This window comes from Pseudonaja textilis, chromosome 12 (assembly GCF_049901715.1).
Source record: "Pseudonaja textilis isolate UNSWEBS1 chromosome 12, rPseTex1.2, whole genome shotgun sequence".
In the NCBI taxonomy this organism is placed as follows: Eukaryota; Metazoa; Chordata; class Lepidosauria; order Squamata; family Elapidae; genus Pseudonaja; species Pseudonaja textilis.
In genome coordinates this window covers 4,403,768-4,430,725 of record NC_142001.1, presented here as the reverse complement: position 1 = coordinate 4,430,725, position 26,958 = coordinate 4,403,768, and the positions used below count along the sequence as shown (strand labels likewise).

The 26,958-nt window shown below is 46.1% G+C and overlaps 2 long non-coding RNA genes across 2 annotated transcripts in view; both read left to right on the top strand.

Annotated features, from left to right (window-relative positions):
• LOC148124756 (uncharacterized) overlaps window positions 1–26,958 on the top strand; it is an 801,081-nt gene that overhangs the window by 131,747 nt on the left and 642,376 nt on the right. The window lies entirely within an intron of this gene.
• LOC148124760 (uncharacterized) lies at window positions 1,829–13,461 on the top strand. The gene is made up of 3 exons (XR_015745036.1): window positions 1,829–9,884; window positions 10,533–10,584; window positions 13,365–13,461. It is a non-coding gene; the product is annotated as an uncharacterized LOC148124760 (long non-coding RNA).

The following is a 26,958-nucleotide window of genomic DNA, read 5'->3' as shown; positions in this document are numbered from 1 at the left end:
AATTGAAGTCCACAAGTCTTAAAGTGGCCAAGTTTGGGGACCCCTGTTCTAAGATACAGCCATGGAACTGGAGTTTGCTGAGTGAATCCACATTTGATGACATTCAGACATTCTAAGTCCTAAGGCAGAAAAGGCAACCTGGCTTTTTTTTTGGGAGGGGGGGGGTGCATTTCTTTGCTGAAGGCAACAGGAGGGTTTTTTTTTTTGCTAATGATATCAAAATGTCCTGGCCCATTTTAGGAAGAGAAGGGGCAAAATGGACATTTTAAGGCTTCTAGAAGCTAAAAAAAAAAAAAGATTCATTTTGCCTGCAGACAAGAAAATATATTTTATACAGTATGGTTTTTTTAAAAAATTTTAGAAATGTGTAAGGCTACACAGCTCCACAGCAACCGTGGGTGGCATTCAACAAAAACAGCTATACCCTGTAATTAAAACAAATCACCCAACCACTGTAAGAGACACTGCCATCAAAGACAATCAAACAGACAGGACCTACCACCCACTCGGAGGTCTGATACTGCCAGACCTTTTCTGAGCCTGGTTTACCAGGGAGTCAAGAGGTTGGAGCTCCCAGCCTAGAATGAGTGCCTTAAGCCTCGACAAGGAGGCTTTCTTGCCCTTTAAAATCTCCCCAAGCACCCCCTCAAACCAAAAAAAGATCCAACACTTCAACCTTGCCCTTTGCTGTTCTGTGTTTGTGGGTTGTGAGTTAGTTGTCTCTGCTGTACAACTTGGGGGTGCACCTGTTAAGCCAAGAAACCGAAAAGCTCAGAGGTCCCCAAACTTGGCAACTTTAAGACTTGTGGCATAGCTGGCTGGAGAATTCTGGGAATTGAAGTCCACAAATCTTAAAGTTGCCAAGTTTGGGGACCCCTGCAGAAGCAGAAGCTTGTCGAAAGTTAATAGGGAGACAACCCTGCATTTTCCTTCCCCACTTCACGGACACCTGGGGTTGTAAATGTTCAATCTCAGTATTTATCATCAGAAAAAAAGCCCTTCTGATCCTGTTGTCTCCCAGAGGAGAAACGATCCCAGCATGATGTAAGCTTGCTCCATGAAGTCCGGATTGCATTCCTGCACAACCAACTTGTGTGACACGCTTCACTTCTGTAAAGAATGTTTCACTGTTCTTCGTGACTTGTTTTCCACAGAGAAGTGTAAAGTTTGTTCTTTCCAAAGGTTTCTCCTTTCTCCTCTGAGCAATTTCTCTGCTTCCTGGGACCATCATATGTATCAAAGGTTAAATGTATGGCCAATGGCTCTAACTTTTCTGTGTTCTGATGAAATAATGGCTTTTTTTTTACCTTTGGTTTTCCTTCTGGGTAAATGAAGAGGGGGAGCGACCTGAGGCCTTGCATTTGGGGTGGCCTGGGAGCCACCTGTGATCCCAGTTGCTCAAAATTAGTTCCATCTGATTTGATGCGCAGGATGTCCTTGACTTACAATGGAACCCAACATTTCTGTTGCTAAGTGAGTCATTTGTTAAGTGAGCTTTGCTCCATTCTAAGACCTTCCTTGCCACAGTTGTTGAGTGAATTGTTGCAGTTGTTAACGTAGTAACATGATTGTTAAATAAATGCACCTTCCCCATTGAGGCTGCAAAAAGGGGACCACATGACCCAGGACACTGCAACCATCATAAATATGAGTCAGTTGCCAAGCGTCTGAATTTTGATCAGGTGCACATTGTGTTGATCGCACAACAGTTGTGTAAAAAATGGTCATAAGTCAATTTTTTTCAGTGCCGTTGTAACTTCGAACAGCCACTAAATGAACAATTGTAAGTCGAGGACTACCTGTAATGTATTAAAAAAAATTGCCATGGCAGTATTATCCTTTTTCTACGTGTATTTCATGCCTAATACGTGTAAAACGGATCAGTTTTACACGTATTACACATGATTGTCATCTGTTCACACATGATGCTTTGGGTGCCCTGGCAAGAAACAGTGTTGTAAATTCACAAAGTCTACTTCACATGCTTCCCTTAAGCAAAACCAAGAAACCTCCCCCAATACCCTGGTTTCTGGACTCCAATAATATTCGATTCCAGGCTGCCAAAAAGGTTGCTCTCCCTTGAGGTAGAAGTGATGTCAGAATTTTTTGGGTTTTTATAGATGTGAGAATTTTGATTTTTTTTTTTTTCAGAACAACTGGCTCAAATTACATTTTTGTGGTTAGAATTCTAGCCTCTATTTATTTTGAACTAATTCCTGGCCTCCTACTATTCCAGCCCGACCTTTTTCCATGTTTAAAAGCTGGGGGGGGAAAATACTTTGGCATAGAGGCACAGACTTTTGGAAAAAGCAGTAGATGACTTTTGAATAGAGCAGTGTCTCTCAACCTTGGCAACTTTAAGATGGGTGAACTTCAGCTCTCAGAATTCAATGCTGGCTGGAGAATTCTGGGAGTTGAAGTCCACAAGTCTTGGAGACTTCTGGCATAGAGCAAGGGTCCATCAACAAACAAGGTCTGAGGAGAACAAGGACTTGGAGAAGTGGGCAGGTCCTTCTGGGTCTCTTTGACCCAAGGAAATGGGGAAACCCAGCCAGGCATCCCCTCAGGAGGTTCTGTGTCCTCAGGCAAAGCTTTTAGTGAAAGCTCTTCAGATTTCACAATCTTGGTGCGAGAACAATTGGCTTGTGAGTCTCTCTCTCTCTCTCTCACACACACACACAAAATGCACACCAAAGAATTCATTATCCTCTGAGCTGCAAATCATTTTCTCAAATGTTTCCCTCTAACTCATGGGCAAAATAATTGGGTGGGTGACTGATTTTGAGGAAACAAATGACTTTCTCTAACTATTTGACATGGGGTGGTGGCGTTTTCCTTAAGTGGTCAGTAGTAGGACAGTAACCCTCCTACAGGTAGTACAACCACAACGGGGACCACAATTTCTGTTGCTAAGCAAGGAGGCGATTAAATGAGCCACACCCAATTTTAATGACCCCTTTTGGTCCTGGTTGTTAAGCCAACCCCTGCAGTTATTAAGTGGATCATGTGGTCATTAAGCAAATCCAGCCTTCTCCCATTGACTTTGCTTGTCAGAAGCCTGCCGAGAAGGTCACATATAGTGATCAAGTGACCCTGGGATGCTGTGACGATCATAAATACATGTCGGTTGACAAGCACCTGAATTTTGATTACGTGACTGTGAGGATGCTGCAACGGTTGTAAGCATGGGAACAGTCATAAGTCACGTGTTGCAGTGCTGGTGTAACTTCAAAAACTGCCTTAGGAAAAGCCCCCCAGGAAGAGTTTCGCTGAGTCATCCACAGGGGGGGTCTCCAACCTTGGCCACTTTAAGACTTGTAGACTTCAACTCACAAAATTCCTCAGCCAGCTTTGCTTTGAAGTTCACAAGTCTTAAAGTGGCCAAGATTGGAGACTCCTGGTCCACAGGGATGGATCTCAAAGGTGATCACCATAACTGTCAAAACATCATCTGTTTTTTAATGCAATGCATGTAAAAAGGGCCTTTTGTGACGTGTTTACTTTCTATAGCCCCCAAGCCCTGTGATTGATTGGGTGCATGGTTAGGCTTGGGGATCAGTGGCCTCTAGCGAGAGAACTCTTCCATGAAAACAGAACATTCACAGACACAGAAGAAGCACCCTGGTCACCTCATCACCAAGAAAAAGTCTGCTTCGCCCCTGAGGATTCCAGTGAAATTCTCTTCTATGGGAGAGAAAAAAAATTAAGCCCGGTCTCTTTCACCCAACTGAAGTGAAGGACAAAATGGAAGACACCGTATGCCTCACATCGCCATAAATTTAGCATCAGCACCTAGAAATCCACAGTGTGAGTCAGGGGTGGGATTCAAAAAATTTTTTACTACCAGTTTGGGTGAACCGGGGCGAATCAACAGCTTTTCACCTCTGGTGTGAGTGAAGAGCTGAGACAATCTGTTCTATTGCAGAGGCTTGGCCTTCAGGCCCAGTGAACAGCTGAGGAGAAGATATGCCTGGCCATCCAAAACACATCCCGGCAAAAATATGCTGAAACTAACATGGGCCGTCTCTATGGAAAGGGTCTACTGTCAGGATTCCAGAAATCACCCTGATTAAATCACGATTCTCGAGCCAAACTTCAAAAAGCTTCAAAGGGTTCATTAGAGGCAACATCCTGGCCCTGCCCTGTCTGAAGCCAACTCTGGCCTATGTCATTTACAGTCCCCTGTGACCCTGTTTTTCCCCTCCCTCCTGGGTATCTCATAAACCAGATTCTCCAGTTGAGCCCATTCACGGGCTGGGTGTCATCAATTACATTCTCCAATTAAATATATTCATGGGCAAAAGCTCTGGTAGTTTAGTTACAATCTTTTACAGATAAGAGTTGGAATGTATTTTCGCTTTCAAACTGCTGCACTGCTCTTCCAGATTTCCTTCCTCCCCAGCTTTTCTATGGAAACTACTAAAACAGGCATAGGAATGTTTTATGAGTTGACATCTACCACAACTCAGCATGGTCAACTCGCCATGGGACAAGAGTTACTGTCAACTGTCCAGTTGGCGAATCCAGAAAAAGAAACCCCTGGGACATTATTTTACCAAGAGTATAAACATTGTGGCATGGAATGATGCCAGTTTTCAGGAACACCAGATAAGGGGGAAAAAAAATCACTGAGGAGGCAGTCCCTGAAGCTGCCTGCTTCCTTGGAGATGCTGTGACCAACTACAGTAAGCATGAATCACTTGCCAAGCGCATAAGGCACGAAGGCCACACAGCCAGCTGAAAGTTCAAACTCTCCTTTAATGCTCCAAATTTCACCCCAAACACTTCCAAGTTCTTGGCAAGTCCCAGAGTACGTTCTCTCTCTCTCTCTCTCTCTCTCTCTCTCTCTCTCTCTCTCTCTCTCTCTCTCTCTCTCTCTCTCTCTCTCTCTCCCCCTCTCCCTCTCTCTCTCTCTCTCTCTCTCACACACACACACACACACACAGAGTGGCCTCTGGCTGTGCCCAGTCCAGCAAAGCAAGGGAACAGGGATATGAGTTCACGAAACAAGAAACAAACAATCAGTCCACAAAATAAGGAAGAAGCAAGCAGTCCTGAAAACTCCAAATGTCTATACTGGAACACCAAGCTCTACCAAGTCAGTATTTGTTCCCAACAAACACCCTTCCCCACAACATCTCCTTAAATCTCAGTCCCCAGGTGTGCCTTGTGAAGAGGGGCAGGGCGCAGAGTTGTCGGGTCGGCCTGCGCTGTTCCCGCCTTTTCTCCACTCTCTGGGATCAGGGATCAGGAGGGGGCGGTCATTCTTCCTCACTCCTCATTTCCACTGCTTGTCCTCCGTCTGTCATCCTGCTCCCTGCTAACTAAATGTCCCAATCCTGAGGAGCCCTGGGCTGCCTCGGCCTGCTCCTCCCCACATTCCTCTGAAGCCAGTGAAGCCGCCGCTCCATCTCCTCGATTTCTGTCAGCTCCAAGTCCAGCTGGTTGTCCTCTGCAGATTCAGGCTCTGACGGGGACATGACACAAGGCTCCCAACCCTCAAGTTAATATAAAGGATGAGAATAGGCTGGGTTTTCTCAGAGATCGTCTGAAACATCTAGGCTTCCACTCCCTGAATACTAGGCTCAAACATGTCTGACCCAGGTGCCACAAAAGAGCTTCGCCATTCATTTTTCAGCAGTGCTGGCAATCCTGTTGAAAAACCAAAATGACACTTATAGACTGGGTGAAACCAGGCTCAATAGGAGGAACCGTGAGAGGGATTTTGAAGTCTTAGTGGACAACCAGCTAAATAGGAGCCAGCCGTGTGCAGCAGCAGCCAAAAAAGCCAACACAATCCTAAAGTGCATGAACAGAGGGATACAATCGAGATCAAGGGAGGTCCTAATACCACTCTATAAAGCCTTAATAAGACCACACCTAGAATACTGCATCCAGTTCTGTTCACCACATTACAAAAAATATGTTGAGACTCTAGAAAAAGTGCAGAGAAGAGCAACCAGGATGATGAAGGGACTGGAGATTAAAACATATGAAGAACGATTACAGGAACTGGGCTTGGCTAGTCTAATGAAGAGAAGGACCGGGGAGACATGAGAGCAGTCTTCCAAGAGTTGAGGGGCTGCCACAGAGAGGAGGAAGGGGTCAAGCTATTTTCTAAAGCACCTGAAGGCTAGACAAGGAAGAATGGATGGAAACAAGGAGAGATTCAACCTAGAAATAAGAAACTTTCTGACAGTGAGAACAATCAACCTCTGGAAATTGTGAGAGCTTCATCACAGGAAACTTTCAAAAAGAGACTGGACTGCCATCTGTCAAAAATGGTGTAGGCCAGGGTCTGCTTGGGCAGGGTGTGGGGTGTGGGGTGGTTGGACTAGATGACCTACATGGTCCCTTCCAACTCTATTACTCTGTTAATATGTAATCTTCAATTAAATGTTTGCAAAATGCATGTTATTGTCTTGACAAGTCACATTAAACACTTACAATAATAATTTTCAGCTGTCAAACTTGCCAACAGCATTTTTGCATACATAACTCTTGGCAAGTGAACTAATCCATCTTCAGCCGTAATTGTTAACGCTGGCTCAGTGCCGATGAGATGGATGACGCCAGGGGCCGCCGGCTTTGATGTCCTGGGTTCAGGGACAGAGATTGGAGATTGGAGATGAACTGTGATGAATGCTGGAACAGGAGAATGCAAACACCACTGGTATGATGGTGCATAGCAATACACCTGTGGACACTTCACCAATGGACATAATGTGATATACAGAATAACTTGGAGAATGGAAATTCAGGTGGCAGAACATCCTGCAATCAAGCCCGCGTACAGCCCATGCACATAAGCTAAATATGAGGAACAATTACAGGAACTGGGCATGTCTAGAGAGAAGAAGGACCAGGGGTGACATGATAGCAATATTCCAGTATTTGAGGGGCTGCCACAGAGAAGAGGGGTGCTGGTCAACCTATTCTCCAAAGCACCTGAAAGGCAGGACAAGAAGCAACGAATGGAAACTAATCAAGGAGAGAAGCAACTTAGATCTAAGGAGACATTTCCTGACAGCGAGAACAATTAAGCAGTGGATGGCTTGCCACCAGAAATTGTGGGTGCCCCATCACTTTGAGGCTTTTAAGAAGAGACTGGACAGCCACTTGTCTGGAATGGTGTAGGGTCTCCTGCTTGAGCAGGGGGTTGGACTAGAAGACCTCCAAAGTCCCTTCCAACTCTGTTATTCTTGTTTGCCAGAAGTTGGTGGTACTCCAAAGAACTAGATAAGGCAGGAAAAAGCCACATTTAATTGAGAGTTAATTAAATACAGTTTGCAGGACCACTTCCCAGGCATCCAAATATTTTCACCGTAGGTCACATTAAACATTACAAAGAGTTAGTGTGATATAGTGATTAGAATCACAAAGAGGCAGATTCAAATTTACCGCAGAAGTTCACCAAAATGTTGAGGGCCAGAAAATTTCAGCCTAAGCCTATCTCTCCAAATTCTCCTTTTGAGAATAAGAGGATGAAGAATCTTGCGCCAGGATCTTGATTTCCTGCAGAAAAGGTGAGAAATCAATCTAGTATCTTCATCATCATCATCTTCTTCTTCATCTTTCTCCTTAATCTTCAGGCATTTGAGGAGCCAGATGCCAGCAGGATCTGAAGTTGTGCTCTTCTGTGCTATGCAGCTAGAGAAATGATCAAACGACATGGTCTACTAATATGATGGTCTACTAACAACAGGAAAAAAAATCCCTTTTTATGACCTTGTAATCCATAAATTCAGGGTAGAATTGGGGAACCTGAATGGAGCTGAGCATTTAGTGGCCAGGTGCCTTTTCGGATGCCATGGGGAGCTTTGTATCTTCAAGACTGAACTCTCAACCTTCTGAGTGGGAGGCAACAAGTATCTTCACCGCTAGACCACCAGGCAGCTAATAACAGAATATCCAACAAACTGCAGTTACCACACAAACCTACCTAAACTAAACCTTTATTCCACCATGAATTCTTTTGGAATTAAATCAATGCTTTCATCCTACAGCAATCAATGCTCCAACCAACTTTCACCCCAGGCAAAATTGGGTTACATTTGTTCTCCTTCCAAAAAGAAATACAAAACTTTAGAGAAGGGAGCGAGACTACTTTCTTAACCTTTTTTTTTTTTTTTAAATAATCCAAATAGGAACATAGCTCATTCAAGAAGTGCTGGAGAAGGGAAAGGTCCATTGGCAAAGATGAATCAGTCCTTGGCAAGAACAATTGCTGGTCCAGCCCTGGCGTTGCCTGCCAGGCCATTTTTTAAAAGTGCTTTTAAGAAGCATTGGATTCAAAAGTGCCAGACCTTCCGTGCTCTTTTGAACATAACAGAGTGCAGAGTCAGCGTCTCAAATGTTGCAGAAAGAGCAGGCATTTAGCATGCTTGTAGCATACAGATAGTCCTTGACTTATAACTGTTCATTTAGTGACCATTCAAAGTTACAATGGCACTGAAAAAAGTGACTTGTGGCTATTTTTCACACTCATGACCATTGCAGCTTCCCTAATGGGTCACGTGATTTAGACTCAGATGCTTGATAATTGGTTTCATACTTATGACGGTTGCAGTTCTGGGAGGTCACATGATCCCTTCTGATAAGGAGCAGACACGGGGTCAGATTCACTTAAGCCAGGAGTCCCCAAACTTGGCCATTTTAAGACTTGAGGACTTCAACTTCTGGTGGCAAGCTGTTCCAATGGTTAATTGTTCTCAGTGTGAAGAAGTTTCTCCTGAGTTCTAGGTTGCTTCTCTCCTTGGTTAGTTTCCAGTCCTCATTACTTGTCTTGCTTTGCAGGAGCCCCTCAAATATGGAGTCAATGCTGTCATGTCCTCCTTTTCTTTGGACTAGACCAGGGGTCTCCCACCTTGGCCCCTTTAAGACCCAGGGAGTTGAAGTCCACACGTCTTAAAGTGGCCAAGTTTGGAGACCCCCTGGACTAGACCGACGTACAAGTCTTGAAGTGGCCACGTTTGGGGACCTCCGACGTAGAGAGAGGAGAAAGGGTTGTTCAAAAGCACAAAAGGGGGGCTGTATATTTTGAAACTGTGAGGGGGCCCAAGGAGCCCCCCCCGTTCGGCTGCTTTTTCCGTTCCGCGTCCCCTTTGGGGAGGAGGGGACACCCCAGCTCTCCTTCTGCGATTCAGGGTGGGCCCCGCGGCCCCCATTGCTTTGAATGTACTGTTCCTTCGCTTCCCTTTCGTAGAATCAGAGCCCCCCCCCTCCTGAGTTGCAGCTTAGGCAGGATCTGCAGGGTGGGGGCAAGGAAGCCAAGAGGACGGGCAGGCACCGGGGCGGGGGGGCTCTGGGCGCCTCCCCCTGGGTTTGGGGTGCATGATCCCTTTGATCCCAGCTGCCACCTGGACTTCCTTGGCCGCATCCTTGGGGACAACCCCAATTCTGGGAGTTGAAGGTTCCACGAGTCTTAAGGTTGTCAAGTTTGGAGACCTCTGACTTAAAACAACTTAACAACTGCAACTGTTCACTTAACAAATGTGGCAAGAAAGGTGGGTAAATGGGGCAAAACTCACTTACCAAATGTCTCACTTAGCGACATAAATTCTGAGCTCAATTGTGGTTGTAAGTCATGGACTACCTGTACTCACAGCTAGAGAGACTGAGGCTGAAAGCAGTTGTATCCAATTTTTTTTTAAAAAAAAGGCGTTTAAATAAATCTGGATGTTTTTTTTAACGGAGGAGGCAGTTTATCTTTTGTGTATCTTCCGCTTAAAGGACATTTTTGAAACCACACCAGGTTTTGCTTTGCAGAGACAACTGCGAAAACAAAGCGGCTCTTGGGACGCAGAGGGACGTCATGCCTCCCAGCTGAATCCACAAGGAAATCATAACCATTTCTCGTCATTATGCAACTTGTCTAACCAGAGGTGAGTTCCTCCACCGAAGACTTGGACTTGTCCAGAATTATTGTTCTTAGATCTGTTTGTGCCCGATGAATGTTTCAGAGAGTTCCCAGCGGGGGAACGTGGAGGGGAGGAGGAATGGATCGGCTTGTTTTGATACTCCGATCAAAGATCAGATTGTCTGCTTCTTCAGCCCCTGTAAAGACTGTTGACATTAAGTAAATTGTGGTGTGGAAATCACTCTGAAAAAATGTTTCCAAATGTTCCCTTAAATTCCCTTCTGGGTTTTTCTCTTGAAAAGGGGAACGAAGGGAAAGCTGACTCGTGTTTTTGTTTTTAATTAAAACACACACCGCAAAACCAGGCGATTTGCTCAGCAAACTCTTGTGATTAGCCCTGTTTCATAACTTGGCGCGGTGGGTGGCCGGAGCTTATGGAAATGAAAAGAAAAACGTACCTTGAAAAGGGGTCGTTTGCGGGGTTTTTAAACGCGTCGCCTGCCAATAGATTAGCATATATCACTTCCAGAGGCCTCCCTCAGAACCCCGGAACTTGTACATCCAACCCATCTGGAATATGTCAGGTGGGAACAGGTGGGTTAAGCTGGAGAAACTCTCTGGGGAAAAAAACGGCCCTTTCAAGAATCTCTTCCTTTTCTAACAAATTTGGCAGGTGGGTCATGTCCTCAGGTGAAGCATCTCCCAGGGACGGTTCAGCACACCGGGTGAGATTCAAACAAATTTTTAATTACTGGTTCTGTGGGTGTGGCTTGGTGGGCGTGGCAGGGGAAGGATATACTGCAAAATCCCCATTCCCTCCCCATCCCACTAACCTGCTTTCCAGCTCCGTTCTCCTGGGCAGGGCAACCAAAGGAGACCCAGCCGATCAGCTGGGACTCGATGGGAGCCAGAGCAGAGATGGGGTTGGCGGGGCCAGTCAGAGGTGGGATTGGCCGCCTCTCCGAACTACTCAAAAGTTCCGCTACCGGTTCTCCAAAACTGGTCAGAACCGGCTGAATCCCACCTCTGGTTCAGCAGGAAGCTCTTTCCAAATGAAGCCAAGAACAAGGCTTGGTCCATTAATCATCCCTAAAAGTCACAATTCTGGTGGGAGGGAACTTCAGAAGCATTCAAAAAGAACTTCAGCTCTTCAGTGGAAGGCATCCTGAAGGAGACTCACAAGCCGGACAGTAACAGTACAACAGAGTTGGAAGGGACCTTGGAGGTCTTCTACTCCAACCTCCTGCTTGAGCAGGAGACCCTATTTCCGTGATGGCGAACCTATGGCACGCGTGCCACAAGTGGCATGCAAGCCAGAGGCAAACTCACCTCACTGCGCATGCATGCGCGCGCCTCAGTGCTGATTTTTTTCGGCTGGTTTGAGGCCTTTTTTGGCCTCCCAGAGGCTTGGGAAAAGCCTATGCAAGGCTTTTCAGGTTGAATAGGCCTGTTTCGTCACTTCCTGTAATACTGGAAGTGACAAAACAGGCCTATAATTCACCCTGAAAAGCCTTGCAGAGGCTTTTTTCTGAAAAAGGCCTCCAACCAACCGAAAAATCAGCGGTGAGGCGCAGTGCAGGTAAGGGGTGGGGAATTGTGCACAGGGGGCGTGGGGGGGGCATGCACTGCATTCTAGGTGCTGGCACACAAATGCATGACACTGGCACATGCCCAATTTTACCACAGAAACCCAAAAAGGTTAGCCACCACTGCCCTATTTCATTGAGGACAAATGGCTCTCCAGTCTCTTCCTTAAAAACCCCCAGTGGTGAAGCAATCCATGAAACCAACGGGGACGCTGATATGTTCTTTTTGGAGTCTGTGTGTGTGTGTGTGTGTGTGTATCAGTGTTGCTTCCTGCATTTTCTTCTGTGATTGCACCCCCCCTGCCCCATTTCAGGAATATAGCAAATAAGTGTAATATGTAATTTTGTGATGCTGCTGAAATTGTGGTTGTCAAGCTTTGTGTGTCATATACAGTGGAACCCCGGGTCATGAACGCTTCTGTTCACAACCAAATCGGGTGATGACCAAAAATTTCAGAAAATTGTTGCTTCTGGTCACGAACAGATCCTCCTCGGGTGGCGATCAAATACAACCACAGCGATTTCTCCTTTAGCGCCAGTTTTTTTTGTCCGAATCGAGTTGTGACTGAAGTCCTGAGCCGAGGTTCCACTGTCCTACGGCGCACAGACTGAATTTCATCCTGCTGCATTTTATTTAAATGATGCCCTGCAGATACGTCCAGCTTTGTGGTTACATTATTCAGAGCCCCAAATGCCTTTGGGCATCTGGCAATGTCTACATGTAGTTACCTTAGGACCTAACAGAATCATAGGACTGGAAGGGACTTGAGAGGTCATCTAGTCCAACCCCCCTACTCAAGGCAGGAGACCTTATACCGTCCTGGTCAAAAGGTTGTCCAGTCCATTTTTGAAAACTTCCTGTAATCACAACTCCATCAAGGCAAGCCGTTCCACTGATCAATTGTTTCTCCTTACTCCGAGGTTAGATCTCCCTTTGAAAAGCTTCCACCCATTACTTCTTGTCCTGCTCTCAGGTGCTTTGGAGCAGGGGTTGCCAACCTTTTGGACCTCACAGACCCCACCAAACTCATAATTTTAAATCCCGTGGACCAAAGACCCTGGGAAAATCCCCCCCAAAAGCCTGCAGGAAAATTCCTGTTTTCCTACTGATTGATCGTTCTTTATTTGGGATCACAGGATACCGTCTCCAGCTCCGTTCTCAGAGGGAGAGAGAGAGAGAGACTTTTGGCTTCATGCAAGGAAAGCAGCAGAAGCAGCAGAAGTCTTTTTTCTCTCTCCCCCAAACACTGCCAGAATGGCGCAGACTCTTGGAGCAGGAGGCCTTAGTCCCAAAGACTCATTTCTGGCGGAGTTTGGGAGAGAGAAAGAAAGACGTTTGCTGCTCTCCTTGCGTGCAGCCAAAAGCAGAAGAAGAAAGAAGCTGAAAGAAGCAGCCCGGTGGCCAGGCCAGGCACATGGGGCCAGTGAGGCAAGTTCCCCCCTCCGCCCTTTCCCCCTCCCCTCACTACCTCGTGTTGTTCGCAATGCAAGCGACGCAAGCCTTGTGTTCCTGCAGGCCATGTGGGCGGCGCAGCCTTGTGTTCCTGCCCAGCCTGAATTAATTGCTTTGGGGGGGACATTTCTCTGCAGACCACCAAAATTTCCTTGAGGACCACCAGTGGTCCCTGGCCCACTGGTTGGCAACCATTGCTTTGGAGAATTGGTCTACGTTGGATGGGGAGTTCTGGGAATTGAAGTCCGTAGAATTTGAAATGGCCCAAGTTGAAAAACTTGCTCGAGGCTCCCCTGCTTCAAAGCACTAGTTGCCAGCCTCCCTTCTCCCATAGAATCCTGCCAAAGGTGTGAGTCAACCTCACTCGATCCCAAAGCCCAACACTTCCCAAGCATCCAGCTTTCCTCCGTCTTTCCAGTCCTTTCCCTGCGTCTTTCATGGCTTCCGACAGTTCTTTCCCAAACAGAACAAAGCATAATCGGCACGCCATCTCAACCACAAGACAAGTTCAAACCCCGGGTTTACGTCTGATCGGCAAGATGATTACGTCTGTTCTGGACGCCACTCAAAAAGTTACATGATACGCTCAGAAAGTGGAAAAGTACAACTGCAATGTTTTATTATTTTGCCAATGGGGTTGCTCGTAGATGACATAAAGATTCATTCAGCCTGGAGAAATCGGTTGCTGAATTGTCTCGGGGGAGAAACTGAGCGAAGGTTATGTCAGGGAGCTAAGCCTTAGGATCCCAGGGTTGAAAGGGATCCTAGAGATCTTCCAGTCCAACCCCGTGTGCTGAAAAGAGCTGCATTTCTAATTTCAGGTGGTCAAAGCCCCGGATTTGTTTCCCAGTTAAACTCAAAGTGAAGGTGAATGAACAGCATCATACTTTTATGTAGGAGGATTGAGGCTTTGGCTGAAGTAACAGAATCCTTGGTCAAAAAAAAAAAAATGACCAACAGGAAACCTTTGGGCCCAAAATGAGTTGACTTTCCCACAGCACAGAGGAGGTCTCCAACCTTGGCAACTTTAAGATTTGTGGACTTCAACTCCAAGAATTCCTCAGCCAGCATAACATTAATTCAAATAACATTTTAGAAGTATGAAAGTTAAAAGCAGCAGGGCTGCTTAGGTAGGAAGCATGAGAGGTACGCAGGACCTCTGTGCAGGGAACTCAACTAGCCAACTCTCGTTTACAAAATTCCAGGGAAGGATCCTCTGGAGCTCAGGAACTTTAAGATATGTGGACATCAATGCCCAGAATTCCTCAGCCAGCATGCTGGCTGGGGAATTCTGGGAGTTGACGCCCACATGTTTTAAAGTTGCCAAGTTTACAAAACACTGATTTAACTGGTCTGGAAGTTGGGGAATTCCTGGAGTGTGTTAGCCTGTTGGTTGATGCCCTAGAAAAACAGCCTGCATGTTCCATAATTTGGAGTTATATAACACACACACACACACACACACACACACACACACACACACACACCACTGTTGACAGAGTATTGACAAAGAATACTGCCAAGTATTCACAAAGAATTCTTACTCATAAAAGCACATGAACATTTGGGAACAGTTAGGACCTGCTCCCTTTTTGACACAGATCCAAAATGAAACCTCACCTTCTCATTCCGGCCCAACTACCTCCGTCATCACGTCACCTTTGTCCTGAACCCAAGGCCCACTGTGGCTTATCACAATCTTAGCCTGTTAAGGCTGGGGAATAAGACCAAGGGTGGGGTTGTTGGTTTTTGCCCCAATGGACCACTTGAACACTTTTTCCAAAAAATACTCCTGGAAATACGACATTGTTGATAGTGACATGATGTCTGTCTTCCAGCATTTGAAGGGTTGCCACAAAGAAATGGGGGTCAACCTATTTTCTAAAGCCCCTGAAGGCAGAACAAGAAGCAACGGATGGAAACTTATCAAAGAAAAATCCAACCTAGAAATGAGAACAATTAACCGACGGAATGGTCTGTCTCCAGAAGTTATGGCTGCTCCCTCACGGAAGGTTTTCACAAAGAAACTGGACAGCCATATCTAGTCTAGTGAAAAGGACCAGGGAAGACAGGTTAGCAGGGTTGCAATATTTGAGGGGCTGCCACAAAGGAGAGGGGGCCAACCTATTTCCCAAAGCATCAAAAGGCAAGACAAAATAGAAACTAATCCAGAGGAGAAGCAACCTAGAGCTAAGGAGGAATTCCCTGACAGCGAGGACAATAAACCAGTGGACCGGCTTGTCTCTGGAAGCTGTGGGTGATCCATCGCTGGTGGTTTTCAAGAAGAGGTTGGACAATCCCCAGTCTGAAATGGTATAAAGTCTCCTGCTAATGAGCCAGGGGGTTGGACTATACCACCTCTAAGGTCTCTTCCAACTCTGTTTTTCTGTAAACCCTCATAATGGCAGTTTCAACAGTTTCTGCTCTCTTTTGCTGTAAAAGCTTCCCTTGTCATGGTGGCTTTTGAAAGCAAAGGGACCTAAGCTGAGAATGGGACCAGTGTAGGAAGTTATCACCCACCCTTCTAGAAAAATAAAATATCCTAGGAAATATTAAAAAGGTAGAATATTTCCCCTAAAAAGAGTAGAAACTCAGAAGCAGAAACTCACCTCAGAAGCAGAAACTCAGCCCCGGGCCCCCGCCCCCCCACCCCCAGTTTGCTAATGGGCCATTACTCTGGCTAGGCCAGCCTATTTTACATAACAAAGTTCTACTCCAGGTAGAGCTATAATAGGAATTGCCCAAAGCTCTTTCACCCAGCGAGGCTCAACCAAGCCTGGGACTCAGGACAGCCTACAGAGTTGCCCCTGCGTGACCCCATGGGAGTCTGACAACCAATCGGAATACAAGCTCCAATTCAAATCCCAACAGAGGGTATAAAACCCAGACCCACTCAGCATCTCGGCGCTTCTTTCTTTGGAACTCCAAGCCATGTGATCCCGTCCACCATTAAGCCATCTTTCCAAACAGCCTCCAGGTTTCCACTTGGAAGGATATTTCTTTCAACACCAGGAAGCAGAAGAGAAGGCACTTTTCACCTCAAAGCAGAGTTCCTTCACAAACATGGCACCAAGAAGATATCCAGTCCATGAATATTGCAGTTTTTCCCTGTAGTTTCCTGCCCCAGATGCCAAGAAAGGTAGGTGGTGCACGTTCTCCCTCAGCCTCATTTGTCCTCCTTTCCGATTGTCCATGTCCTGGTTTGCCTCTTCAGTGAACTGGTCACTCCAGTGTGGGATCGCACTCTCCAAGGCTCCAAGGCATCCCCGTTGATAAATCATAAGGTGTACGAATCAGGAAACCCTTCAAGAAAAAACAGCAGAGATGGGAACAAAATCATAGCACAGGGGTCTCCAACCTTGGCAACTTTAAGACTTGTAGGCTTCGTGGCTGAGGAATTCTGGAAGTTGAAGTCCACAAGTCTTAAAGTTGCCAAGGTTGGAGACCCCTGTCGTTGCGTGTTATAAAAGAAGCATTCCATGGCTCCTTCAACGCATAACTAAAATGTTGGGAAAATATTTCCTTCCTCAGTTCCCAAAGTTGTTTTTTCAAGAGGCAACTGGGCTTTCTGTTTTTTCTTTGAAGAGGTTTCGCTCCTCATCCCAGAAGCTTCTTCACCTCTGACTGCCCGGTGGGGAATGGAAAAATTTATATTCCTTGCAGACAGCTGGTCATTTGCATCCTTTGAGAGGGTCGTTAAGGCCACCTGCAGGTTTATCTGTGTCATCAGGGTCACCTGAGTTGTGCAACACTTGGAAACCCATAGAAGGGTATTGCTGAGTCTTTTGAATGGTTCCACGCTAACTAGGATAAGGATCTCCAAAACTGGCCACTTTAAGACCTGTGGACTTCAACTCCCAGAATTCCCCAGCTAGCCACAAATATGAAAAGGATGTTGAGACGCTAGAAAGAGTGCAGAGAAGAGCAAACGAGTTGATTTGGACTGAAGGCTAAAACATACAAAGAACAGTTTCAGGAATTGGGTATGTTTAGAGCAGAGGTCTCAATCTCGTGGCCCGCAGGCCAATTGCGGCCCGCAGGACGATATCCTGTGGCCCCCACCGTGATATGAAAGTATAATATTAGTGCGGCCCGCAGGGGGAATGGACCTCTGAAGGAAGTCCCTCCCGCCGTTCCTCGTCGTGGCTGACATTCGGTGCGAGGCTAAGCTACACTGTTCACTGTTCAATGTTCCATTCATGTGTTCAGGACCGTTCATGTATTGGAGAAATCATTAACTGTTGATGACATTTGAAGATATTTTTTTAACAACATTTTTTGTGGAATCCCTTATGTGGCCCAGCCTCACCCAGACTCTGCCTCCAGCGGCCCCCAGGTAAATTGAGTTTGAGACCCCTGGTTTAGAGTAATGAAAAGGACAGCGGTGGTCCAATATTTGAGGGTCTGCCACAAAGAAGAGGGGGGGGGGGTCAACCTATTCTCCAAAGCACCTGAAGGCAGGACAAGAAGCCATGGATGGAAACCAATCAAGGAGAGACGCAACTCAGAACTAAGGAGACATTTCCTGACAGGGAGAACAATCAACCAGTGGAAGGTCTTCCCTCCAGAAGCTGTGAATGCTCCAACACTGGAAGTTTTTAAGAAGAGACTGGACAATCGTTTGTCTGAAATGGTATGGCTTGAGCAGGGGGTTGGACTAGAAGACCTCCAAGATGGCTTCTACCTCTGTTATTCTGTAAATCTTAAAGTTGCCTACCTTTTGAGGACCAAGGAGGAGGTCCTCAGCACCAGTGCAAAAAGTTTAGATCGGGGGTCTCCAACCTCGGCTACTTTAGGGGACTTCAACTCCCAGAATTCCTCAGCAAGTCTTAACAGGCAAATGTTTAGGCCAAGGGTCTTCCAACTGGGCAAGTTTAAGACTTGTGGACTTCAACTCCCAGAATTCCTGAGCTAACATGACTGGAGGAGGAAGAATTCTGGGAGTTGAAGTCCACAAGTCTTAAACTTGCCCAGTTTGAAGGCCCCTGGTTTAGACCATCTAAACATTGAAGCACAGCATCATTTATCACAGAGATCTTCAATCTTGGCCACTTTTAAGACTTGTGGACTTCAACTCCCAGAATTCTCCTGCCAGCATAGATGAAGCATAGTTGAAGTCCACAAGTCTTAAAGTTGCCAAGTTTGGAGACCTCTGGTTTATAATAATAATAATGATAAAAATCAGATACTGGCCCCAGTATAGGTGGGCCCATGAAGTGATCTACGGTTTGAGGTGAGACCCCGCCCCAGTCACGTAGGGGAGGATGCTATGCCCCGTTTACACAGAGCATCCCGGCAAAAGCGAATCCTATTCAGGATTGTCCATGGCTAACATGGCAGTTCAAAGCCTGACATCTTTTTGGTGGGGTCATTTATACCAGGAGTCTCCAACCTTGGGCCTTTGAAGCCTGGCGGACTTCGACTCCCAGAATTCCCCAGCCAGCAAAGCTGGCTGGGGAATTCTGGGAGTCGAAGTCCGCCAGGCTTCAAGGGCCCAAGGTTGGAGACCCCTGATTTATACGGTCTTCCTATGACAGGGGCCCGTTTGGCTTTTCTTTGGGCATCAATGTAGAAGTTGTTGGGCTGAGGTTGGGCGAATGCCAGGGGGGCTTCCTGGATTTGAGTCTTCCGGCTGATTCTCCCATATATTATCTTGATGTAGGATGCGGGATGGAAATCGATGAAATTTCCTTTTAAGTGCTTGGTAATTCCCTGATCAGGACCCATATCTAGAAACACCCTTAGGCATGAAAGCTGGCTGACTGACTTTGGGCCCGTCACACCTTCTCAGTGCCTCACAGGGTGGCAGCGGTGTGAAAAATGGAAAACGGGAGGAGTGTTAAGTATGTTCACCCCCTTAAGATATTTATGAAAATAGTAAAAGTGGGATAGTTTTTTTATTTTTTAAAAAAGCATAACCTTGCTACGATATTGAACACGCACCGAGAGAGAGAGAGAGAGAGAGAGAGAGAGAGAGAGAGTTTAAAAATCCCAGTTGCTCTAACAGCAACTCAGGACTCTCAACGCAGCAGCTCATCAAAACTTAACAGCTCTATTAAAATCGTTGAGTTGTTCCTCCGGTTTCCTGGTTTTTTCTAAACCTCCCAAAATTATCCTGCAATTTCTTTCCATGATACAAAACTCCCCTCTGCTGGTCAGCTGTAGTTCTACAATATGAGGCACTGCTCCAACTGGATTTGAACAGAGAGATTTGTGGCTAGCAGTCTAATGCTCTCACCTGTCTACCTGCTGGGTATATATATAATTCTGCACACTGCTGGCCTGCTAAGACTCAGGGTTCTTTTAAGGATCACAAGTCCTGCTAAATTGTGGCCTTCAACAATTCTGGTAGTTTCAGGACTGGTGTCTATGCCTATGGAGATTCTCAGTCGTTCAGGTTGTGGTTGTCCCAAAAGTTTTTTTTTTCTTTTCCAAAAGGCAATTGGAGTTTTCTTTGTTTTTCCATGAAGATGTCTCACTTCTCAGCCAAGAAACTTCTAACAGTCAGAACTGAAGAAGCTTCCTGGATGTGAAGCAAAATGTCTTCAAAGGAAAAAAAAAGTCAAGTTGTCATTCAGGACTGGCGATATGCTATGGAAAATGCAGAGTCCAACTAGCATTATTAAGCAGGTTCTTAATGCATCTGGTGCTGAATATTTCAAGACTATTGGCCAAGCAATCTTTGGCTAGATGTTATATTCTACCATATCCCTGGACCAGTTTCAACTGGTTGCAGAAATGAAACAAGATTCTTATCCGTTAAATCCCCAAATACTATTTTCCTCAAAGTTGCCATGGCAAGGTCCAGCCAAAGTCTGTATTTGCATAACACATTTAACCTGGTTATTCAATTAAACAATAACAGAGTTGGAAGGGACCTTGGAGGTCTTGTAGTCCAACCCCTGCTCATTAGCAGAAGACCCTATATATCATTTCAGACAGGTGGCTCTCCAGTCACCTATCTTAAAAGCCTCCGGTAATGGAGGTAAGCCATTCCTTTGCAGGGTCTGCAAAACCACAAAGAAGCAAACAACAATAAAAGAAGCCAGGATTCAAACAAATGAAATCCTGCCAATGAAATTGTTCAGCTGCTTCGGCGTCTCCTGGGCACCCAGCCAGTTTCTTATGCAATAATAGCATTTTCCCCTTTCCTAGTAAGCACAAATATGCTATTGATTCTTTACCCTTATTTACTCTTCTGCATTTGCAAAAGGCACTGAGCCACAAAGGCAGCCAAAACTATTTCCCCATAAATACCTTCAGTTACCAAATTACTTTGAGGCTCATGAATCTAGAAATCCAGGAAGCTGGGTTAAGCGAATCATCATCCAATTACTTATGGGTAAGTATACCACGTGGCACCACGTGGTACCGGGGGTGGGGGAGTTTATACCTGTACACATTCCTTAGTCTACCAATACCAAATGCTTCTTTATCCATGTCAGAGTATATTCATGAAATGGAATAGAACTTAGTAACAAGGTCAGCCAATGAGAGCCGAAGCTTAAAGAGGGCCTGGTTTATCTCTGTTCTGTGCTCAGCTCTAAAGTGAAAGAGAAAATAACTTGCTTGCTGAAAACTAGAGCTCTGCTCTGAACCTGTAACATGTCTGCTTCTGTTTGAGTTTGCTCCATGTTGGAAAAAAATCTACCACTGGTATTGTAAAATTTACTTTATGTGTTTATAAAGACGTTAAATGAAGCCTCAGCCATCTGTGTTTACTTTTCTGGTGCTGAATTTATGTTGCAACCATCCATTCCCAGGATTTGTCGACTAGTGAAATAAACCTAGAATTAAAAATAAACATTGCTCCTATTTTTTTTTTCATTTAAGAAAACGCTTTTTTACTTGCTTTATGGCCAGAGGTTCTTTGAAACAGGGCTTTCAAATTGCTAGGATCCCTTCTCTCCACCACTCCAAATCCCCCCAAGACACATTGACTTGGATCGAGGTTCATTTTCTATTTTACCGCCCTTTCTGGAACCCTTCCAATCCACGATGATTTCCGCCTCAGTCATTTGGCAGTTTCCACGAACCTGACTCGTTTCCTCAACAGTTTCAAATCACGTTTATGTGAGATGGTTTTTGACTTCGCAGAGCCTCAAGATAAACATCCCGGCCCACCTCTGCTGTGTCAGGGTTAACATACTCCAAAGTTTGGGATGCAGGCAGGGGTGGGATGCTACAGGTTCGGTCCGGTTCTATAGAACCGGTAGCTCCGTAGAGCAGCTGACACCAAACTGGTTTGCTGAGACAACCTTCTGGTCATCTGTTTGGCCCACCTACCTGCCCACGCAAAATGCACTCTAACTGAACCGGTTGTAACACCGGTTGAATCCCACCCCCGGATGCAAGAATCGTCTGCCCGTCGTAGAGCAGAAATGGACTCCCCTTGCGTCAGCCCCCCAAAGATGAGTGAATTTTATTCCCATCAGCTGCAGCCAGAATAGCCAAGGGGGAAGAATAATGAGGGGTGTAAGCCTTCCATTCCCCACCATCCGGTCAGAGCTGAAGAAGCTCCTTGGATGAGAAATGAAACATCTTCAAAGAAAAACAAGGAAGTCCAGTTGAAAAAAAAAGCACCTCTGGGACATTTGTTTGGTGACCGTTTGAAATGACAATGGCACTGAAAAAAGTGACTAATGGCCGTTTTTGCACAACCGCAGCAGCGTTCCCCAGTTTTGGTCACGCGATCAAAATTCGGACGCTTGGCAACTGGCAGGTTTTTATGACGATTGCAGTGCCTTGGAGTCAAGGGATCATATTTTAACCACTGCAGTGATTCACTTAACAACTGTGGCAAGAAAGGTTGTAAAATGCGGCAAAGCTCCCTTAACATCTCTCTTGGCTAGCAAGAGAAATTCGGGGTTCTCCTGTGGCTGTAAGTCAAAGACTACCTGTGTTACTTTTTTCTGCTCAGATCATCCTGGAAAGCTCTTGGACAAACAAGCACCTTGAACCATGGTTTAGATCAATGGTTGCCAACCAGTGGGCCGGGGAACACTGGTGGTCCGCGAGGAAATTTTGGTGGTCCGCAGAGAAATGTTCCCCCCCAAAGCAATGAATCCAGGGTGTGCAGGAACACAAGGCTGCTCCGCCCACATGGCCTGCAGGAACACAAGGCTTGAGTCGCTTGCATTGCGAACAGCACGAAGTAGTGAGGGGAGGGGAGAAAGGGCGGATGGGGGAACTCGCCCCACACGCCTGGCCTGGCCACTGGGCTGCTTCTTTCTGCTTCTTTCTTCTGCTTTTGGCTGCACGCAAGGAGAGCAGCAAACGTCTTTCTTTTTCTCCCCCAAACTCTGCCAGAAACGAGTCTTTGGGACCCTGCAAGTCATCCTGCTCCAAGAGGCTGTGCTAGCACAACAAGTCTCACAAAGACTCATTTCTGGAGGAGTTTGGGGGAGAGAAAGAAAGACGTCTGCTGCTTCTGCTGCTTTCCTTGCATGAAGCCAAAAGTCTCTCTCTCTCTCTCTCCTTCTCTCCCTCTCTCCCTGAGAACGGAGCTGGAAACTGTATCCTGCGATCTCACATAAAGAATAATCAATCAGTAGGAAAACGGGGTGGGGAATTTTCCCGCAGACTTTTTGGGGGATTTTCCCAGGGTCTCTGGTCCGCGGGATTTAAAATTATGAGTCTGGTGGTCCCTGAGGGCCAAAAGGTTGGTTTAGATCTCTCCCATGTTTCCTGCCAATGATAGTTCGTCTGGCTTGAAGGCCAGCAGAGAGAGTGTCAAGGCTTCACCTTGTTGATAAGCTCGTTTATGACTGTAAACACTGAAAAAGGCAGAGTGCAGATTCTTCCTCCAAGGGACCACAGTGGCTGCCTATGGCTTGTATTTCTCCCTGGGGGCTCCTGCTCGTTGCTTGTGAATCTGGATGGGTGCAGGATGGGAGGGGAAGCCAAAGTCCATGGGAGGGGGGGAAAAAACCTGTTGAGTGTGTGGGTAGCTGGAACTTCCAAATAAGTTATCCACACAAAAAGCTGCCTACCGGTAGTCCTCACAACTACCACGGAGGCCAACATTTCTGTTAGTAAGCAAGACATTTGTTAAGTCAGGCTTGCCCCATTTTATGACTTTTCTTGCCACAGTTTTAACACCGGAATCCTTGCAGTTGTTAAGTCAGCAATATGGTTGTTAAGTGAATCTGGCTTCCCCGTTGACTGTCCTTGTCAGGAGGTTGGAAGATGGGATCAAATGATCCCTGGACACTGCAACCGTCGCAAGTACGAGTCAGTTGGCAAGCGGCTGAGTTTTGATCACATGACCCTGGGGAGGCTGCAATAGTGGTAAGTGTGAAAAATGGCCAGAAGTCCCTTTTTTCCAGTGCTGCTGTAATTATGGTCACTAAATGAGCTGTTGTAGGTCGAGGATTGCCTGTAGTATGTTGTGAGAAATATGATGCATAGAGAGGAGGCAAACTGATGAGGCATATACCAAATCAGGGAGATATAATTGCAGATTTACACTTTCCATAACTGGTGACAGTTAAATATTTGTACCCATCATGAAGAGAGGTCCAGGAGCCAGACTGGTATCATAGAGCAGTGGTGGCTAACCTTTTTGGGCTCCTGTGCCGAAAATTAATGTGCACTTCCCCCCAAATGCCCCCTGCGTATGCACGCATGACCCGCCTGCATGCACCATGCATCTCTGCGCATGCACGTGCATCTCTCGTACACCTCCGCACCAGGTACCCAACAATCAGCTGTCGGGCAGGTGCACTAGACCTGCTCTGGGTGAGGGCTCGCATGCTGGCAGTAATGGCTCTGCGTGCCACTTCCGGCATGTGTGCATAAGTTCCCCATCATGATCATAGAGTCATAGGGCTGGAAGGGACCTTGGAGACCTCCTAGTCCGAACTCTTGCCCAAGGCAGAAGCAGGGGTGGGATTCTGCCAGTTCGCACCTATTTGCTAGAACCAGTTGTTAACATTCTAAGCAGTTCGGAGAATCAGTTGTTGGAATAAATTACTGGCCTAATCCTGTAAGGAAGGTAGGAAGGAAACATTCTGGTGTTGCTCACAGAAACTGCCTCTCCGTTAACCCTTATTACATTCTTGGCAGGACTAGACTTCCTATCTCAGGAACTTCTCTGGAGTATTTTTTTCCCCTCCTTTGCTGGTACTTTGCTTGTGTGGAGTGACCATTCAAAGTTACAATGGCACTGAAAAAAGTGACTTATGACCATTTTTCACGCTCACAACTGTTGCAGCACCCCCACAGTCATGAGGCCAGGCGAGGAGATGCGTGCCTCGATGTGAGTGATATTGAGTTGGCCACGCCCAGCCAATAACATGACCACCAAGCCACACCCACCACCTAAGCCACGCCCACAGAACCGGTTGTTAAAAAATTTGAATCCCCCTGGGCAGGAGTCCTTATGCAACTCCGAGCAAGCACTGTCCAATCATTTCTTGAAAACCTTCAGGGATGAAGCATCCACACCTCCAGGAAGGATTTCCACTGGTTCACTGTTCTTAGCGTCAGGAAATTTCTCCTTAATTCCAGCTTGGATCTCCACTGCTTCTTATCCTGCCCTTTGGTGCTTTGGGGAGGGGGTTGGATCAGAAGGCCTTCCCACTATTATTCCCCTTCCCTTGAAGTCCTTGAAGTCTTGGAAGGTGGCTATCAGGTTCTTCTAAGCTTTCTCTTCTTTAGGCAGAATATATCGAATTCCCTTACTTCAGGGGTCTTCCAACTTGGGCACTTTAAGACTTGTGGACTTCAATTCCCAGAATTCCTCCTCCAGTCAAGTTAGCTCAGGAATTCTGGGAGTTGGAAGTCCACAAGTCTTAAAAGTTGCCAAGTTGAAGAGCCTTGTTTTTAGAAGTTAAGGATTTACAACAGAGGTCTCCAAACTTGGCAACTTTTAAGACTTGTGGACTTCAATTCTCAGAATTCTGGGACTTGAAGTCCACAAGTCTTAAAAGTTGCCAAGTTTGGAGACCCCTGGGTTTATAAGATAGAAATTGTGAACACGGAATAAGGAATGCTTTTTTAAAAAAAGGTGGGGTTAGCATCGATGCAACAAGGAGAGTAAGTTCTGTAGATTATCATCCAAGGGTTTCTCCAGACAAACCGATTCAGACCCCAGTGAGGGATGGCCTGAATTTGTGCTCCAAGGACGGATAATGCAATCAGCAGGCAGTGGGGAGGGTTGTGCCTCTTCTCTCGCCGGTGTCAACGCAAGCAGAGGCCTTGGCAGATAAATCTGGGCAAACAACCCGCCGAGGGTGTGAGGAGGAGGAGGAGGACAGGAGGGAACGATTAGAAGGAGCAAAGATTCATGTGCTGGGGAGTAAACACGATGCCTTCTTCCAAATACAGAACGGGGGCCTAAAGTTAACACACGTTCCTGGTACCGTGAACAGCGTCTCTCAACCTCGGCAGCTGGAGGAGATGTGGATGGACTTCAACTCCCAGAATTCCCCAGCCAGTAAGATTTTATCTGGTGTCTTCATTGCAATCTCCAAAATATTGATACAAAAAAAAGAGGGGGCTCAAGCTATTCTCCAAAGCACCTGAAGGCAGGACAAGAAGCAGTGGGTGGAAACTAAGAAATTGGGCAGCCAAGTCCGAGGGGTTGGACTAAAAAACTTCCAAGCGATGCCATTAAAAGCCCTTAATTTTGGCAAGGAAGGCAACAGGCTTGTCTCTGTGTTGTCTGGACTGTTCTGTGACAAAGAGGGTCGCCTGCTATCCCAGAACAACCTGCAGAAAATTCTTCCACTCTTACATGATGATCTTAAAAGGATGCATCATTCACCTGAGGGATGCATGAAGGTATGCCTCACATCCACCCAGCAAGAGAGACGTTTACAGCATGGTGCTCCTTTGGCATCGGAGCATACAAGGTGCTATTGACACAGGGTTCAGCTGCTCACCTGCCAAGCTAGCAGGCCCACTACCTGGTTCAACCTGTCCTTCTGGGCTGTCACCTGGTTTAGAGATCGAAGGATGGGGTACTTGGTCAGCAGTCAACCAGAGGGCAAGGTCGATAGGGCTGATCTGGGCACAGAAACCCCAACGTTGCTTTTCTTCTCATAAAAGGCTGTACAGGTAGTCTTTGACTTACAATAATTCATTTAGTGACTGTTCGAAATTACAGCAGCACTGAAAAAAGTGACTTATGACCATTTTTCACATTTATGACCGCTGCAGTATTCCAGGGTCATGCAATCCCCATTTTTGCAACCTTCCAACAAGAAAAATCGATGGGGAAGCCAGATTCACTTTATTGTGTTACTAACTTAACTGCAATTGATTCACTTAACAATTGTGTCAAGAAAAGTAAAATAGGACAATAATAAATGTCTCTTAACAAACGTCTCACTTAGCAACAGAAATGTTGGGCTCAATTGTGGTTGTTAAGACAGACTGCCTGCACGTTGTAATGTCTTAAGCAGGCACCAACAGATGCATGTATGAGAATTGTGATTAAAGACTTATTAGCATTGCACAAAATGTGTGTAATTACACCATCAATGTTGATCAAACTGCCCAAGAATTATGGGCTTCGAGATGCTCTACATCCCATTATTTTTATGACATGCATCCCCGTCTTTCCAGACCTGACATAGTCCAAGAATGCGCAACCAGCTGCCCAAAGAAATCCCGGAGGGACCAAACCGAGGAAAGCTGCAGGCTATAAAATGTTGATTTAAAAAACCACGGTGACCCAATTTCACAACAGACAGAATATATACAGTGAAGTCCTTATCTGCAAATGTCCTTAAAGATCGTAAGAACCCAATAATCTACAGCACTAGCAGAATTATGCTCTTCGTCAGGACACGGAAAACTCCTGAGGATTTTGTGGACAGACTTTTTCTGCAAGGTGGCTTCTAAGAATTCACCCACCCACCCCCAAAAGGGAGTGAGGGTCCCATTTTTAACGATAAACCTGTTCAGGAGCTTTCACCAAATCCATGGAAAGCTGCCACTCTTATAAAAATACCAGAGGGAGGAAAAGTCAAAAGCCTTGGGCGTCTTCTTTTCTTTTGCTCCCTGGGGTTGTGGCAAAAGTGTCCCCCCCCTTTGATTTCAGCTGGCCTTAG